General features: G+C 45.3%; 1 long non-coding RNA gene across 1 annotated transcript; it reads right to left on the minus strand.

Moving 5' to 3' along the window:
* Window positions 1–603: 603 nt before the first annotated feature.
* LOC132647044 (uncharacterized) lies at window positions 604–17,013 on the minus strand. The gene is made up of 5 exons (XR_009585331.1): window positions 15,040–17,013; window positions 14,183–14,289; window positions 13,548–13,704; window positions 1,239–1,330; window positions 604–868 (listed from the first exon to the last, which is right to left on the minus strand). It is a non-coding gene; the product is annotated as an uncharacterized LOC132647044 (long non-coding RNA).
* Window positions 17,014–19,562: the final 2,549 nt, after the last annotated feature.

The following is a 19,562-nucleotide window of genomic DNA, read 5'->3' on the forward strand; positions in this document are numbered from 1 at the left end:
TCTGGTGGTGTAAGGAAAAGCATATTTGCCTGTGAGATGGTTCCATCAGTTACTGGCTCCCGTCAGCTACCTATCCAACACCATGTTTGCCTGTGTGCCGCCATCATGCCTGCCATCAAGATAATGGACTAAACCTCTGAACTATAAGCCAGCACCAATTAAATAGTTTCCTTTATATGAGTTGCTGTGGTCATGGTGTCTCTCCACAGCAATAGAAACCAAGACAGAGAGTGCCTGGTGAAGACACCTGATGTCAACTTCTGGCCTCCTCACATACATGCGCACATATGCCCACATACCCTCACGCACATGCACCCACATGAACCCGTGTCTACAACACATATACAAGGTGAGCACTGAGAGACGTTGCTGGGAACCACACGGGTGTGCATTTGGGCATTTGTACAACTCAGGCCTGCCAATCATGGTGGGAAATTATCCCAGCCAGACCGATACAGGTGGCATTCTGTGTCATTTTCTTTACCCTCTGCAAGGTTATTATAATTTTGGAATCAGACATCTGAGAGTTATTCATTGTGCTTCTTCTAGCACAGTTGAGGACACACAGAACACACTAGATAAAGACATATGCATTGTCTGGCTTTATTCACACTGCGAGATGTCCTTTCTTTAGCTGACCTTAACTTTGGCCAGACTGCAGCCAGGAACATTGATGACGGATTGCTTTTCACTCCAGCAACTGCCATAGGACCAGGAGCATCTATCATGTACCAGGACACTCCTGCTTCCTTTCTTCCCCAGCCACTGAGCAGCTGTCAGGCGCCACTGACTCCAAGTCTATTGCTGGGCCTCAAATTGACTGGGTGAGTCATTGACAGCTTCTGAATGATTCCAGCGAGGCAGCCACCTGGAATAAGATCTTAGAATTAGAAGTTCCCATACTACTCTGAAGGGACACGACAGCCATGGCTGAAGAGGCAGAGGGGAGAATGGGTGCGGAGGGGCTAAGGGCAGGGGAGTACGAACTGGAAATGCTTCCCGCTAGGTGAAAGCAGCATGTGGCACGTCAGTATACACTTTGATGCTCATCTAAGATCCAGCTACAAACGGAGGTCTCGGATTCACGGGAGGAGCTAGTGAGTCTCAACTTAAAACAACATCAACAATAACAACAACATTTTACTGTATTGTCTTAGGTTTTCTATTGCTGTGACGATGCGCCATGACCACGACAACTCTTATAAGGGAAAACATTAAGTGGAGGCTGACTTACTTACAGTTCAGAGGTTTAGTCCATTATCATCATAGTGGGAAGCATGGTGCCACGCAGGCAGACATGGTACTGGAGAGGTAGCTGCTAGTTCTGCATCTAGATCGGCAGGCAGCAGGAAGAAAATGTGAGAGACTGGCCCCACCCGAGCATCTGAGACTTCAAAGCCCGCTCCCGGTGACACGCCTCCTAGTGATACACTTCCTCCAATGAGGCCACACCTACTCCAACAAGGCCACACTTCCTAATAGTACCACTCCCTATAAGCCTGTGGCCGCCATTTTCATTCAAACCACCATGTGTATTATCATCATCATCATAATGTGTACATAATTCTGTGTTTGGAACAGGACAGAAATGAATAAACAGCTCAGGGAATGTGTTTGAGAGGAAAATCTCAGCCAGGCAGTGGCGATGCCTTAATCCCAGCACTTGGGAGGCAGAAGCAGATGAATCTCTGTGAGTTGAGGGCCAGGGCCAGCCTGATCTCCATAGTGAGTTCAGGACTGCTAGAGCTATATTTAAACAACAACAACAACAACAACAACAACATCCTATATTGAAATACTAAAACCAAACCAACCAACCAACCAACCAAACAAACAAAAACAAAACACAAAATAAAAAATTTCCAGGACCCATCGCTAATCTGGATATAAGAAGACAGAAAGGAAGCAGTCAAAGATAAATTCCCAGTGGGTTACCTCAGGGCTTAGGAACGTGGGGAGAGGACGATGCTGGGAGATTGGTGGTAGAGGTTAGCAGTGTGTTTAGGGGTAGAGGAAACCACAGGCACTCTTTGGATATACTGATATATATTGTGAAGGCCTTTGCCACAGTTCATCCAGGAGCTGTGTGGTCAGGCATGTTCTCTGGACTATGGTTAACTCAAGAGCTCTGGGCCAGGAGGGGAGACTGGGCAATGCATCACTTACTTGTCTTATTGCTGTGACAAAATGCTTGGCAAAGCAGCTGAAGGGAGCAAGGTTTCATTTTGGCTCACAGCTCAGAAGGGCTAGCCCGTCACGGTAGGAAAAGCCTAGAGACGGGGCCAGGTTATCTACGGCAGTGGGCCATGTAGCTGCTTACGCCTCAGTGGGGCAGGAAACAGAGGCAGGACAGAAACTAGGCCCGGACTATAAACCCGAAGGCCCAACCTCCACCCACACATCTTTCCAGGTAGGCCTGCCCCACTTCCCAGAGGTTCTACAACCTCACTGAAAACAGTGCTGCCAAGTGTTCAAACACATGAGCCCAGGGGGGCATTTCACATCCAAACCACAGAAGCATCGTCACTATAAGGATGGATATGAGGCTGGGGTGTGGCTGAGTGTACAGGGACCACTGAGGTGACTTCTTAGGGATGTGTGCATGTGTGTGTGTCTGTGCTGAGAGCAAGTCTAAAAAGCAAGTGGGAAAAAATACCTGTCATGTTTGGTGGTGTGCAGTCTTGAACTTAGGGAGAACCCTTCAGTGTGGTTGCATGCCAGGAGCCATGGGAGAGGGGCTGAGGAAAGAGTGAGGCCACAGAGACACTGAGGGGCTTCTGGAAGGTTTTCTGAGGGTTTCCATGCAGATGTGAGGCAGCCTCTAGCCCAGCGGTTCTCAACCCTCCTAACGCTGTGACCCTTTAGTACATGTAGTTCCTCGTGTCACGGTGACTCCCAGCCATAAAATTATTTTCATTGCTACTTCAGGACTGTAATTTCATAACTGTTATGAATCACAATGTAAATATTTTTTTTAGAGCTAGAGGTTTGTCAAGGGGGTCGTGACCCACAGGTTGAGAACCACTGGGCTACATCCTTCCAAGGTATGTAAGTGAGAGCTGGTCAACAGCAGTGACAGGTCACGAAGAAAAGGCCCAGAGGCCTCTCGCTCTTAGCGTCAGCTGGTGCCCAACTGTGGAGCTTTCTCTGCTTGAGGAAAAAACAAAAGCTTAGACATGGTGCACAGCTGAAGGTTTGTGGTGGTGTGTCTTATCCTCTCGACTATCTCATTCAGTCCCTTATTACCTTTCAAGTGGGACTGTTCTTACTTCCATGTCCGTCACAGGAAGATCAGAGCAGTAAAGTTAAAAAAAAAAGTAAGGGTGGAGCTAAGTTATTCTTTTTCTTTTTTTCCTCTTTATTTAGGGTCTCACCATGTAGACCTGGCTGGTTTGGAACTCACTACGTAGAGCAGGCTAGCCTTGAAATCATGGAGATCCAACCAGTCTCTGTCTCGCAGGTGCTGGGATTAAGCGTGTACACTACATGCCCCACCTGGCAGAGTTGAGTTTTAAATGCCCAAGTTTCTAACTCCAGACTCTGTGGGAATTCCTGTGGCACTGTCTCAACTGACTTCATCGTGATTTTATGTTTACAGCCCTTGGTCATGCCAAACAGCCTTAGAAGGATCCGTTTTCACTAGCTAGGCGCATAGTAGGTGCTTAATGTATGCCTTCAAGTATTGTACCTGGGGCAGGTGAGATGCGCCAGTGAGTAAAGGCGTTTGTTGTGCTAGCCTGGTGATTACAGTTTGCTCTCTGGAACCCACAGAAGGAGCAACAGATAATTGATCACTCTAGATGTTTGCGGCACAGGTACCCACAGGCATTTCTTTCTTTCTTTCTTTCTTTCTTTCTTTCTTTCTTTCTTTCTTTCTTTCTTTCTTTCTTTCTTTCTTTCTTTCTTTGATTTTGAGACAGGATTTTGCTTTGTAGCTCTGGCTGTCTTGGAACTCTCTATGTAGAGCAGGGTGGCCTTAAATTCACAAAGATCCACCGGCCTCTGCCTCCCAAGTGCTGGGATTAAAGGTGTGTGCCACCACACGAAGCTATCATAGTGAGTTTCATTATCACCTCCATTACACTTTCTTATCCCCGTCCCACTTGTACTGATTTCTTTCTTTTTCCTAGCCGGTTTCCCAACTTTTATTCTGATGACCCACTGAATTTAACTAGGTCTGCTTACATGAACATGGGTGAGAGGTCAGCTACAGGAGCCCGTTAGCTACATACCAGTGGCTTCACCACTGAAGAAAATGCCTCCCTTCCCCAAGAAACATTAGCTACCAATAGCTACCCAGGGAGGGGCAGGGCCTCATTAGCTCCTCCCCAATCCATTGTATGTACTTTTAAATTCAGTTAACTTATTTATTTTTTGAGACAAGGGAGGGTCTCATTAGATTGAGAGACTCGCCTTACACCAGAGATACTTCTGTCTCAGCTTCTCAAAGGCTGGGAACATAGGTTCAGTTTCCATTCACTTTAATAGCTCATATACAAAACCTACTTCTAGTTTAGGATTATGGTGTGTGTGTGCGTGCGTGTGCAGAGACCAGAGAAGCAGAGATGCTGCAATAGGAAATCCACAGCATCTCTTTCTGCCACATCAAAGAGCAAGAGCAGCGGGGAACTTTGTTCATCCGTATTCTTTCAGGCTCCGTGTTGCTAAAGGGGACTGTGAAATCACCCAGTACCACACAGAACAGAAAATTTACCCAAGTTGTGTGAACCTTTAAAACTCCAGTCGTCAGCTGTGAGAAAAATTCCCGCAGTCACATCAAAGCTTTCCAAGGTGGGTTTTATCACTGAGATGTTACTATAAACATGCTTTCACTCAAACAGAGCAAAAATATGCGATTTTCTGAAAATGAGAGCTGTGAACTCACATCCCCAGAAAATCTGTAATTACTGTTGATGATCCATTTTCTAGAATTTCAGTATGCAGTTTGAGGAAGAAAAAGATCAGCCCACCAGCACCATTGACACTTAGTGGAAGTACTAGCACACTAGCTTTTCTCAATGCATGTCAAAAAATAAAATTGCCCAATGGCTGTATCTCCCCCTTGTGTGTGGTGTTTATGGGAGCATGTGTGCATGCACCAGAGGGGATGTCAGGAGTCCTGATCTATTGCTCTCCACCTTATTACTTTGAGACAGGGTCTCTCTCTGAACATGGAGCTAGACTGACATCCAGAAAGCCCCAGCAGTCCTGCTTCCCTCAGTGTGGGGGTAATAGTGTGATAGTTTTTAAAGTGAGTGCTGGTGTCTGAGAAGCAGAGGAAAGAGGATCAGGAGCTCAAAGTCTTCCACAGCTACACAATGAGTTTGAGTTCAGTAGCACCATCAGCACCACTGCACCCTACATCACAGAGACAGACCCTGTCTTAAAAAACAAGCTAGTTGGCTCCTGAGGAATGATACCAGAGGTTGACTCACACACACACACACACACAGACAATCAACTAGCTGGGTGGTGGTGTCACATGCCTTTAATCCCAGCACTTGGGAAGCAGAGACAGGTAGATGTCTGTGAGGCCAGCCTGGTCTACAGAGCAAGTTCCAGGACAGCCAGGGCTACATGGAGAAACCCTGTCTCAAAAAGCCAAAATAAAATAAAATAAAATAAAATAAAATAAAATAAAATAAAATAAAATAAAATAAAATAAAATAAAATAAAATAAATAAACATCCCATTATCTGTTATAGGTTAAATTATATCTCTCCAAAATGTATGTGCTAAAATAAGATTTTTGAAGAGGTAATTGTTAGAATGAGGACTTTAGGGTGGGGCCTAATCCAATATGATTGGTATAGCTTGGCTCTGGCAGGCCTAGAATCAGAGCAATTCTCCCGCCTCTGTCTCCCAAATGATGGGATTAGATGTGTACCACCACCATGCTCTGCATGGCTGTTTCATTGTTTGTTTGTTTGTTTTTCCACAGGGTCTGTGAGGTAGCCCAGGCTGGCCTTGAATTTATTTTGTGGTCAAGGATGATGCTGAACTCCTGATTCTCCAGCTGCTACTTCTTGAGTGCTAGGATCACAGGTGTGCGGCCTGATGCTTGCTCTATATTATGCTGGGAGTCAAAAGCAGGGCTTCAAGCCTGCTGGGCCAGCACTCTGCCAACTGAGCAGCACCTCCAGCTCAGCTGTTAATTGAGAGCCAACTAGGACAGAGGTCCGTAGGGAGAAGATGGTGACAGGCTGGGGAGAAATCAACCCTGGGGCCACCGTTACTTTGGACTCCTGGCCATCAGACTTATAAGAATTTTTATTTTCATTTTTTGTAGTTTGAACCACCCTTTGGGCATTTTGCTGTTGCAACCCCGACAATCAAATAATATACCAGCATAGCTCAGCAGGGCTAATCTTTGAGGCAGAATTTCTGGAAACAGCTGGGAGGAAAGTAGGGGATGGTGTCTCAGATTTCCGAGTTCTCTGTCCAGGGGTCCTGGACAGGCAGCAGGAACTCTCTGCCTGGGAGAAGGCCTTCCAGTTTCAGGTTGTGTGAAGCCTTGTCTCTATAGGAAGCCCCTCCCTCCTCACCTATCGGTCACTGAGTACCGAGATAGGCAAACACAGGGGATAGACTGGTGGCTTGAGACCTATTAGATTTGGTTATATAACTCACCCACCCCCTCAGTAATCGTGCACCTGGCAGCCTAGCTTCTTTACCAATATGTACCTAGCAAACTCAGAACCTCCTCGGACCCCGCCTCTTTCCGGCTACATGTGCCCTCCTCTTTGAACAAGAGTATACACTTCTATCTGCTCCTAGTAACACCCGAAATTAGAAACTTCCTCTCCTAGTACGTTCCTGGTGTGTCCAGGTGAGAGTAACAGAAGGGCTGGTCTAGCTTGGTTGTGGGTACATGTGCAGTGATGCAAACACTGTCCTTCAAGTAAACATTATTTGCCATATTAAGCCAGTTCACCACTGGGCCTGTGTTATGATAAAAATCAAACGATCATGGGAAAGGACGTGCGAAGCAGGAAAAACTGATGTATGCCCTGCTCCATCAATCAACATAGAGAACCACATAGATCATGCATCTTATAACTACCCCCTTACTCTTTTAGATCCCGGAAAAGAGGCTCCAGCTTGTGACCCATTTGTGTGGCCCTGCTGTTGACCTTGACACTTTTATCCTCTTTAAATCTATACCCTTGCTTTGCTTTGAATAAAGTTATCTTACTAATTTTGCAAAGCTATATGAGTCCTTATTTTCACTTTGGATAAGACATCATGAACCTGGAAACATGGGACTCCAACCTTAACCCTGACCCTTGATCCCCAGTATCACGTCCTGGGGTTTCTTGGGATCCAGGCTCCAGGAGTAAAGGGTGAGGAGCTGCCTTCCCCCCAGAGTTCAAGAGCCCTCTTGTCATTGCAAAGTCAGAGAGCAGGCCTTCTCCCCTCTTCTGAGGCTGATCTTGCCGGAGAGGGATTAGGTAAACGCTCCCTACCAAACCTTCCCAACCCTGTTTCTGGTATCTACCTTACTTTGATTAGCTTCACATGGGTAAACAATCAGGCCAGATGTATGTGTTTGAGGTAATTATTCACACCTTATTAAAGTTAAAAATAAAAATTGAATCAGTTTAATTTTGGCTAGCTGAAGCCAGTGCATGTAGAACATATAATCATGTCTTCCCAAAGGGGCTTCTTGTCTCTGCCTGGTGCCTGGGAGCAACAGGGGCAGTCAAGGGCTCTTTGCCTCTGCATATCTGCCCAAGTCCCTCAGAGAAGCTCCCTCTGTTCCTCTGTTCAAGAAAGACTTTGGGGGTAGGGAGCTGGGATCTAGCCCAGTTGGGAGAGCACTTGTTTAACATTCATGAAACTCTGTGTTTAATCAGCAACACGGGTGTCACAAGTAGGAAGCCAACCTTTATTACATAGTAACTCAAGGCAAGTCTGGGCTACATGAGACCCTGCCAAGGAGAGCCTGGGGTTGGAGAAATGGCTCAGTGGTTAAGAGTATTTATTGTTCTTGAAGAGGACCTGGGTTCTGTTCCCAGCATCCATATCTCAGATGGCTTATAACTGCCTGCAACTCCAGTCCCAGCTGACCCAGTGCTCTCTTCTGGCCTTCATGGGCTCCAGCACACACAGAATACGCATAAATTCTCTCAGGCACATACACATGTGAATAAAGAATAAGTAAATATTAAGAAAAGAAAGACCTTGATTTTTTTAAACTCAAACTTTGCAGACTGAGGCATCTCTGAAACAAAAGGCTTTGCAGGAAAAATGAGCAGGTCCTGGGGTAAGGTTCCCCTCCACATCCCACCCCACCCCCACACTCAAGACAGGGTTTTTCTGTGTATCCTTGGCTATCCTGGACTCGCTTTGTAGACCAGGCTGGGCTCAAAATCACAGAGATCTGCCTGCCTCTGCCTCCCCAGGTGCTGTGATTACAGGCATGTGCGGCTGTGCTTGGCTCTGGGGTGAGTTCTTACAGCTCCCACCAGCAGGTTGGGATAGCTGGAAATATGCCCATGTAGGCAGAACAAAGGATGCTCTGTGTTGAAAACGTGGGAAAGGAAGGAGCGCCTTGCTCATCACGGGTGAGAAGGATCAGAAGAGGAAGAGAAAGCAGTAGGGGGTAGGACTGTCCATGGGGAGAAGCCATTGTTGCTTCCAGAAAGATTGGGGTGACATTCCAGAACCTTCATAAGCAGGCAGCCATCCTGGTGGTCAGTGGTGATGGGATTTAAATCAGGGCTTCAGCATGTATTCAGAAGTGTGAACTAGGCTTCTATTTCTCACCTCTGGTCCTTATTACCAAGTCAGGAGAATTGAAAAAAAAATCAGTTGAAATCAGATTATGGGCTGATATCAAATATAAAACAAACAAACAAAACAAGAATTCTATTCTCCTTTGTAGCCAAGGAGCTTCTCCTGAGACTTGCAAGTAGTCTGAAGGCAGAGAGATGGCTCTGTTGGTAGAATGCTTGCTCTGCAACTACAAAATCCTAAGAAGGAGCCCCCAGAATCCCCTGGGGCTTGCTGGCCAAATAACCTAGCAGAATCAATGAGTTCCAGATTTGATGAGAGGCCCAGCCACAAATTCCTACTTTTTTTTTTTTTTTTTTAGTTGGAGAGCATTTGAGGAACTGTGCCAACTTGGTTCTTTGTCAACTTGATATAAACAGGATTATTTGGGAAGAGGAAACCTCAGTGGAGCAAATGCCTCCTGTGAGACTGTCCTGTAGGCAAGTGTGGGTGGGTATTTTCTTGGTTAATGATTGATGTTGGAAGGCCTAGTCCATTGTGATAATGCCACTCCTGGGCAGGGGGTCCTGGGTCGTATAAGAAAACAAGCTGAGCAAGCCGTGGGGAGTAAGCAACATTCCAACATGGCCTCTGCTTTTAGTTTCTGCCTCCAGATTCCTGCCTTGACTTTCCTCAGAGATGGAATGTGACCTGGGAGTTGAAAGACAGTATAAGCCATTTCCTCCCCATGTTAGTTTTGATTATGGTACTCATGACAGCAATATTAAACGAGGAAGACACCCAGCATTTATCTCTGGCCTCTGCATATACTTATTTGCTTGCTGTTGGCTTTGTCTTCTGCCCGTGTCACTGTCACATGGAGTGAGGCACCCAGGGCACCCAGGACTCAGGGGAAGGAAACAGAGCTGGAAGGCACAGAGGGAGCAGGGCAGGGTGCTGGTAAAATGACTTAGACCAGATACTATGGCCACTGACTAACAAATCAGCCTCTGTCACTAGTGGCAAGATGGTCCTGGTACTCAAACATGTGTTCCACACTCTAAATCCGTGTTTCTAACCTCTGCAAGAGCAGGGTGGGGCCTAGACACTGCATGTCCCTAGCAGCACCCCTTAGTGCTCAGTTAGCATAATCAAGTGTGTCCAACCTTCAGCCTGTGGCCTGAGGCAGGAAAGTACAGTGATATCTTAGCAACCCTGGACCCCACTTGATTTGAACTACACACATGCTATTTTTCCCCACAAAGCCATTTGTTAACTAGAAATGTCCGCCTGGATTGAACTTATACTCTGTCTGCAAAGAAAACAACAGCTCCCAGGAACACCTAGAGACTTTTTAGTAACTGCCATTTTGTGAGCAGGCACATTCTGGAACAAATGCTGGCACTAGAGACATGTGCTGATGGGCACATGCAGCCTGGGCTGGGTTTAGGTGCATGAGAAGGCAACCTAAATATTGCTGGGTCACCTCTCAGCCATCTTACAACTGTGCATGAGGAGGCATGGATACGATTAAAATCAGATGCAAGGGGCTGGAGAGATGGCTCGGTGGTTAAGAGCACTGGCTGCTCTTCCAGGGGACTGGGGCTTGATTCCAAGCACTAACATAGCAGCTCACAACCACCTGTAACCCCACTTTCAGGGAATCATTTCTGGCCTCTATGGGAACCGGGAATATATGTCTGGTGCACAGACATACCAATAGGCAAACCATTCACACACATAAATAAAAACTAAAAAATTAAAAAAAAAATCAGGTGTGTCATGAGAGAGGACACGCACAGTGAGCAAAGGCTTCTATAACCTAAGCCTATCAATCAAAACAACCACCCCTAGCAACCAACCTCCTGGACCCACTGAAGGAAGCCAGGGTGCTCCTGAGCACATCTTTTCGGGGCCAGATGCTCCCTTGCAGTGTTTCCATGTTATACTCCCTCTGTGCTTCTGAATAAAATCCTTTGCTAGTTAACAATGGCGTTTCACCTTTGTAAATCCTTTGGCTAAGACACCAAGAACCTGGAAACACCAGTCTAGACAGAGACCACCAGGAACAGGTCCCATGTGGTCAACACTAGGTAAGATGTGGCCCCAAAACTGTAAACTGAAAACATCGTGAAGTGGGTGTGTATGAAACAGAACCATGCGGTCTTCAAGTGTGAACTCTGAAGATAATGTGGTGTTACAGTGTCATAGGGCTGGACAGACCTGCCAGATCGTCCAGAACTGAGAGCAGTAAGGAGAATTATTTTTATTATCTCATAATTAGGAACATGATAAAATTAGATATAAACTGTTTATGCTTATGGCTCTTTTGCGCCTATAAAAATCCAAAGCAAATTTCAGTGGGAAGCAAGGGGGAAGCACACGGGCACAGCATCTTAATAAACATTACTTTGATGGGATTTATGATGAGGCTGTGCTGACAGTTATCACTGCCACTGCCTTAATCATGAAAAGATGCAGCCTCGGGTCCAGCTCTATGTCTATGTCTGTATTTTGTATTAGAAAATACCCATGGGGATACTACTGATGACGGTGACTTCTACTTGGCGACTGGATGCATTGTAGGCTTGCTTGGGAAGGGAGTCTCAGTGAGGAATTGTGTGGGTTGGGTTGGCCTATGGGCATGGCTCTGAGGAATTTTCTTAATTGGGTTAACTGAGATGGGAAGATCCCTTCCCAATACAAGTGGGTACCATTTCATGGGCTGGACCCTGAACTCAATGAAAAGTCGAGAGTGGGGCTGAGCATGCATGAACTCATTGCTCTCTGCCCTTGACTGTGGATGTGATGTGACCAGCTGCCTCAAGTTCCCGCCATTTTGAGTCCCCTGCAACAATGGATGGCAACCTGAAACTATGAGGCAAGGAAGCCTTTTCTTATTAAGTTGCTTCTGTTAGGGGTATTTTATCATAGCGACAAGAAAAGAAGCCAGGGCATCACTTGTTCTCCGAAGAATGAAGCACAAACATTATTGATAACACCAAGGCTGTAGTTGTTAATGACCCAAGTTTGGACATTGAGCAATTCCTAATTATTGATTTTAATGAGGTGTCACTTGGTGAATCAGTAGAGTGCTCACATTCCCTTAAATATATTGCTCACATTATAGCCTTATTAAAAATCTACTTGAAATGGAGTCACTCTGCTTTCTGGAACGGGGAAAGGAAAATTCCCTAAATGTGTACTTACTACTCATCCTTAATGAGCTGCTAAAAATAGTTCTGTGTAGATTGGATGCACACAGCATCTGCAGCTAATTTGACACTAACCACCACTCACTGGTCATTTCAAGCGTGTTTTGCTTTCCTTCCCTTGTGCCTTGGTGGGGAGAGGCTTCCTTCCCTCTTGGTCCTATTTGTACCACTTCAGAATCTGTACACACACCCACCCACCATCTCACTTTTCCAGAAACAGATATGAGCAATCAGATCTTACAGGGGCTGAAGGATAGCCAGATAGTGTATGGCATCCACTGTCAGGTCCAATGGAAATGCCAGTTTCCCAAATCCCAAAGGCTATCCGAATATCCAGAAATAAACACAACCTGGATTATAAGAGGATTTCTGGTCATTAGAGAAAAGCCAGCATTCCTCAGTAATCTGTGAAATTGGTTCCCATCTCCCCAAAGGAGTCATTTCTCTTACTTCTGACAGAAGGGACATACGGCTACCTGTGGTGTCTATTAACATATCAAAGCTCTTACTGGCCTCCAGGCTTCCTCAGTATCACAAATATCTGTTGTATATTCCAAAGTGTACATTAGCATACTAGCCCTTCTCATTTCCTTCTCTGCCTAAACTCCCTCCAGCTCACCAGCGTCCCTCCCCCTACCTGCTAATTCTCCTTATAACCCTGCTATTCTTGCTGTTTCCCTTTGGCTCTCTCTCTCTTTGCTCCTGCTTCTCTCACCATGTTTTCTCCATCTTTTATTTTTCCCTGCTCTTTCCCCCTTTTCTCATAGATAGCTGGGTCCAGTCTCCTGGCTGTGTTTAGTCTACTTCTTTTTCTATTTGCTCTGAAGTCTTCCAGGTGCCTCTGGGTGTTCTCTCTCTCATATCCACAACAAAACACTTTCCCCTTGTCAGACAATGATGGTGCACTCCATTAATTCCAGCACTCGGGAGGCAGAGGCACACATATCTCTGAGTTCAAGGCCAGCCTGGTCTACAGAATTCCAGGAACACACATTATGTATGCAGTACACATGTGTTATGTACACAGGTGGTTATAAGCCCATGTGTGCACCTGCGTAGGCTAGTAGGACACTGGGTGTCTTCTTCTATAGTTCTCTATCTTTAATCCCTTGAGAAGCTCTCATTGAACTGGAGGCTTGACAGTTTTGCTAGGCTGCTTGGCCAGTCAGCTTATAGGACCTACCTGGCCCTGCCTTGCAGTGCTCCTGGGATTACAGGCACATGTAGCCATGCTCAGCTTTTGACATAGATACTGTGGATTCAAACTCAGGTCCGTGTGCTTGCACAGCTTAGTTCCTGAGGCTTAGTACATCGGCCATCTCCACAATTAGCGCCCTCCCCTCCATGGGGCATGGAACTCACTTCGTAGCCCAGGCTGGCCTTAATCCTTCTGCCTCAGCCTCATGAGTGCTGGGATTTATAGGCATGAGCCACCATACCTGGGCTTAAATATTAAAAAAATAGCTTATTAGCAAAGTGAACATGCAAATAAATTCTCGTGTGGAACTAAGGATCCCTGAGAACAGCAGGCGCTCATGCACCCTAAAGTGAGAAGGACTGACTAGAACACAGAATCATCTATTTCAGTAGAGATGATACACTGAAGTGACCTCTTACATTTCTCTACATTTAAACCTTGAAGCTCCCAAAGGGCCTGGATCAGTGAACTTGGGGTTAGGGCTGCTGGAGCTGCAGGTTTGGAGCAGGAATGGTTAAAGTGGAGAGGCACTCTTGCTCTCTCTCTCAGGTGCACTGAGAGTTCTCCAGTTCTTGCCTGGAAGATAAACAGAGGGAGATGAAGAGACTTAAACACTTTTAATGTTGACAACAGCTAGATTTGGGATAACTACTTGGAAAGACCACAATTAAGAGGTAAAGAGCAACAAACCCAGTGCCCAGAGGCAGACGTTCTCAACCTGGCTGCCCATTAGAGTCAGCAGGGGAGCTATTTAAGTGTGTTGATGCACAGCTCCATCAAGCAGGAGTTGAATTAATTGGTCTAGGGTTGGGCACCGGGGTTTGTAAAAGCCCCCCAGGGGATTCTAATATGTAACCTAGTCGGTCCACTCCTGCTCAAGAGACGCCTTTTTTCTGGTATAATGACATTTAAGAGACCTAAATTAATTTATTTATGGAAGAGAGAGGAGGGAAGGGACCCAACCTTTACTGAATGTTCTGTGCTAACTGTATAATGGATAGAAGCAACAGCTAAATTTTACTGAAAGCTTGTTAGATGCGAAGCATTATCTTACCTGCTGTACCTGTGTTTGATCCCCACCGTGGCTCTTCTCTACTGATTTACTTCCATTTTATAAAGGAGGAAACAGAGGCTTACCGACATCCGGAAGGTTGCCTTGAACTATTTTGGTGATAAATAAATAAACAAATGCATAAATGAAGATTGCCCAGGATCACAGAGCTGGGGGGAGGGGTGGTGAGCCGTGACCCCAGCCCTTCTGTAGCCTCACAGTCAGCAAATCCCTACTGAGTAAGCACTACATAGATGTGCTAACGCACAGCATCAGAGCTGCGAGGATGCCCGCGGCAGAGTTCTTGCTTGCCAGTCTTATCAGGAAGATGCTAATTCTCAAGAAACATGATGATAATATTAGACTATCCCATTTGCCTGAAATCAGGCATTTTAAAGATTTTTTTTCATTGTTTGAGAATTTCATTGGCGTAAATAATGTGTTTTGATCAAGCTCATTCCCCTGTTGCCTCTCCTCCAATTTCTCTCCTACCCTGACTACTTCCATGTTTTTTAAAAGTAATCATATATGTACATATATATGCATATATATATATATATAAAATTTAGCTTATGATCATTAATGTTTTGTCTGCATGTTTGTCTGTGTGAGGGCGTGAGAAACCCTGAAACTGGAGTTTCAAAGAGGTGGTGAGCTGCCATGGTGGGTGTTGGAAATTGAACCTGGGTCCTCTGGAAATGTAGCCAGTGCTCTTAACCACTGAGCTCTCCCTCGAGTTTTTTTTTCCTTAAACCCACTGAGTCCGCTTACTGCTGTCAGTATGTATGTTAGTATAGGATGATCTACTGCAGCATGGACAGCCTCCCGGGGGGCAACAACCTTGAAGAAAGCTGACTCACCTGCTTCTAGCAGCCGTTAATCGCCAATAGCTCTTCAGCGCCATGTGGGGCGTCCTTGTCTGCCTTCATCTTCCACGCTGGGATTTTGTCTGACTTGATCACGCACAAGTCTCTTGTGTGCTTCCACAACCACTGTGACTCGCCATGGCAAATGCCCTGTTGTGCTCAGAAAATACTGTAGCGCTGTAATCGTCTATTTCTGCTTCTCATGTTCTGACTCCTCTTCTGTGGTGACTTCTGAGCCTTGGGAGGACTATGTCTGACACAGATGTCCACTTCAGGGCTGGCATTCCACTGCTTCTTATTTGCTACATGTTGTGACCCAGTTGTGGGTCTCCGTGTTAATCACCATCTACTACAAAAAGTAGCTTCTCTGATGAGGACTGGAAGATGTGCTAATCTATGATCTCATTAGGAGCTGGTTTAATGCTACGTCCATTTAGGACATAAGAGTAGTAGATTCTTCCCTAGGGTCCATGATCTACCTAATCATGGCTTTTCATCCTTATTAACAGTGCAAGGCATGGCTTCCATTTTGTGGGAGAGCCAATCAGAAAGTGAGTGGTTAATCCTATAGCATTTAAGTGTGCTGATGCATGACTCCATCAAGGCAGATTTGGGTTAACTGGTCTGGGTTGGGCATCAGGGTTTGATATACTCATTATTGTACCAGTGGGTGTATCTTACAAAGCTGGTTGTTACTGTAGCCGATAGGGCTGCCAGCTGGATAAGGCTGATAATTACTTTGCTTCCCCAGTAGTGAGCATAGCACCTTTCAGCACTATGAAATTAGTCATAGTAAAAAAAAAAAAAATGACCCCTAATGACATACAGCTATACCCCTATAGCAGAGCATCACTCAACTCTCATCAGAGAAGCTTCTGCTTACACTAGTTGATAACTAACACAGAGATCTATAATCAGACAAGGTACAGAGAGTGACAGCCTCTGAAGCATTTAGCCCTAAGTGGGATGTCTTTATCAAGATCCTGCCCTCAAGGCTCAAGAATCTATGCAGAATAGGGGACAGAAAGATTGTATGAGCCAGAGGTGATGGGTGATTCCAAGGAAACTGTCTTCCAGACACAAAAGGACTGAAATACATGTTGTGGTGGTTTGAATAGGAATGGCACCCGTAGGCTCATAGAGTTGAAGGTTTGGTCACCAGGGAGTGGCACTATTCGGAGGTGTGGCCTTGTTGGAAGAAGTGTGTGGGTGTTGAGGTTTTAACTGCTCAAGCCAGGCCCAGTGTCTCTTTCTCTTCCTGCTGCCTGCCAATCCAGATGTAGAACTCTCAGCTACCTGTCCAGCAACATGATTCCTGACATGATAACAATGGACTAAACCTCTGAATATGAGCAAGCCCCAATTAAAAACACTTTCTTTTATGAGGGTTGCCACGGTCATGGCATCTCTTCACAGCAATGGAGACTGTGATAGTATGCACAAAACCTAAACAGGTTCAAATAGGACAAAATCCCAGCACTAAGAAGAGCAAGTGAACACAAAGTCCCACCCTTAACCAAGAAGCTATTTGTAATTGATTCCTTCTGTGAAGGGAAAGTCACTCTTCTCCATTGGGTATGACTGGGTATATCAACCACACAGTGGGTAGATCACATGCCCAAGAGTGGTTGGGCAACCTCCATGGGTGGTTTTGTGTATGTGTGTTTGTTTGTTTTGTTTTGGTATTTGTCTAACTGATTTTATTCTTTTGCTTTTAGTTTGTCTGTTTTAATTTTAATTTTTCTTTATTTTTTGAGAGAGAGAATATGAATTTAGGTGGGTAGGGAGATGGGGAGTTTCTGGGAGGGTGTGGGGTGAGAAAAGAATACGATCAAAATATATTGTATGAAATTTTTGAAGAATTAATAAGAATATTGTTAATTAAAAATGATTAATGAAAACCAACCAAACCAAACCAACAACAAAACAACAAAAACTCCAACAACAACCACAAAATGTCAACAACAGCAAAACTTCAACTGGGCAGAAGTGGTGAAGCATCCAGGTTGGTTCCTCAATGTTCTATGACTCCACATATGCAGCGCTTCAGAATAGAGGCTTATCATTAATGTTAGGGTTTGGGGTGCACGGGTAGAGGGGACAGAAAGCTGGGATCATACTAAGAAATTTGGAAGCTGTAGGCAAGGACTTCTGAATTCATAGGCTTTTCAGCAAGGGGGTACTATGTTTGATTTTGCATTTTAAAATATCACTCTGGCTATGATAGAGATTGTTTTAGTACTTTTTGTGCTGCTATAACAGAATATTGTAAACTGGCTACAATCCCCACTTCCCCCTCACAGTTCTTGCAGCTACCAAGTTCACAATCAAGTGCTGGTATATGGTGAGACCAGCTCTACCTTGTTTGAATGCTGGGTCCTCTCATGGCAGAAGAAGGGAGATTATGAGCCTGCTCCTAACACCAGATCCATTCATAAGGACACTTCCTTGTAACCTAACACTTCTGAAAGATGATACCTCCCAACTCTGTGGCATTAGGGATTGATTTTTCAGCACATGGCTTCTATGTAGTCACATTGTAGAGGTGATGTCACAATGCTGAATTATGATATTACAATGTTCCATTATTTCACCAGTTGAATTATGATATCACAATGCTTCCTTGTTTCATTATAATGCTTCATTGTGACATTTGAATGCTCCACGGTACCCTCAAAATGTTAAAGTATGCAATCACAGTGTTCAATTGTGACAACACAGTGATGAATTGATACCACATGGTTCCCAGGTGTCATAAACTACATTGTGACATCACAATGCTGAGCTGTGACAACACAATGTTCCCTCAAGACTTCATAATATACCATTATGTAATCACAGTGCTGCATTATGATGTCACAGTGTTTCATCGTGACATCATAATGCTAAATTGTGACATCACAATGTTCCCTTGTGCCATCATAATGAGGTATTTAGTACAATATTACATCACTATGTTGGCACTGTGAAGTCATAATGCTCCATTGTGTCTTCTCAGTTCTGAATTGTGACATCAAAATGCTGTAATATACCATCACAATACCTTATTGTGCTGTCAAAAATGCTCTATGTCCTACCACAATGCTCATTATGACATTACAAAATTTAGTTGTGTCATCACCATTGTGCCATTACTATGACCTCTGACACAAAATTCTGAATAGTACTTCTGTTTGTCATCATAATGCTGAAGTATGACGTCAGAGTGTAGTATTGTGACATCTCAGTGTTGTATTATGAGATCACTATGTTGCATTGTGAAATAATAATTGTGACATATCAATGCTCCACTGTACCATCACAATATTGAATGGTAACACCACAACGTTGCATTATGCTGTTTCAGTTCTTCATTGTTCCACCAGAATGTTGAATTGTTACGTGATGATACCACACTGTACCAGCACAGTACCCTCTTGTGTTACAACAATACCTTTTGTATCATCACACTACTCTACTGTGCTAGATGTAGGGAGCAGGGCAGAGTAAGAGAGTCTAGGCAGGAACTCCTGGGGACTGAGATAAAGCGCCAGAGGAAGCTATTCCAGAGCCCAGACACAGAGGTCATAGGAGAAGGTGGAAAGTCCAGAGACAGGTGTTCTAGCTATCGGGGGTGGGGGGGTGGGGGTGGGGTCGGAGGGTGGGAGGGTGGGTAATAGGGCAGGAGGGCTCCTGGCAACAAGCCACAGTATCTTCAGATGCTACCTAGAGGTTCAGAGAAGGAGTTGACAGAACTGTTGACAGCAAGGTAGAAGACATACAAAGTTGGGATGGGGATTTTTTTTTTTTTCTTAAAACAATCAAATTCATCTGACAGTGGAGAGAAAGGTGAGGTCCTCTATGGAATAAAGCGGAGAAGGAGAGGAGGTGGACAGACGTAGAGTGAAGGTGTAAATGGGTACTGGTCTTTAGCAGGGTGCATGCTCCCAAGGACAGAAGGGAGTAAGAAAAAAACTGCAGGAATGCGAAGCAGTGCTTTTTGGGTAGTGAGTGGCAAAACCACCTGCGGGACAGAAGGCACCAGCAGTGGGCTCCAGCCATGAGAGCCATACAGTGGGCAACGGGGGAAAGCTACTTACCTGCTATCTCATAGTCTTATGTTTTACACGTTCCCTCCATCCTTTCCAGGCCCAAAGCAAGAATCTGAGCAGTTGTGTAGTGTCTGTGCAGTCCTGTAGTGTAGTCTGGGTCTTGGCTGCAAGGCCGACGATGCTGTGTGGGAGCCACAGCTGAAACAGGGATGGAGATGTTTCTGTACCTGGGGTGACTCCCACGTGGAACCCGGGGCACAGGCAACAGCTGGTGCATTTACTTGGGCGGGTTGGGGTCCCGGTGGCTGTCAATGTTAATTAAACACCAAGCCATCTGGAGGATGAACTGACCTGCTCCTCACCCTCAGCCTTTCTGGGAGAAAGCAGGCTGCAGCCTAATTCTGCCCAGCTGGTCCTCGCCTCTCACTTGGAAACAACTTTGATGTGTATGAGAGAACTGCAGAGCTGTGAAAGGAGCCACGGACA

This window comes from Meriones unguiculatus, chromosome 14 (genome assembly GCF_030254825.1).
Source record: "Meriones unguiculatus strain TT.TT164.6M chromosome 14, Bangor_MerUng_6.1, whole genome shotgun sequence".
NCBI lineage: Eukaryota > Metazoa > Chordata > Mammalia > Rodentia > Muridae > Meriones > Meriones unguiculatus.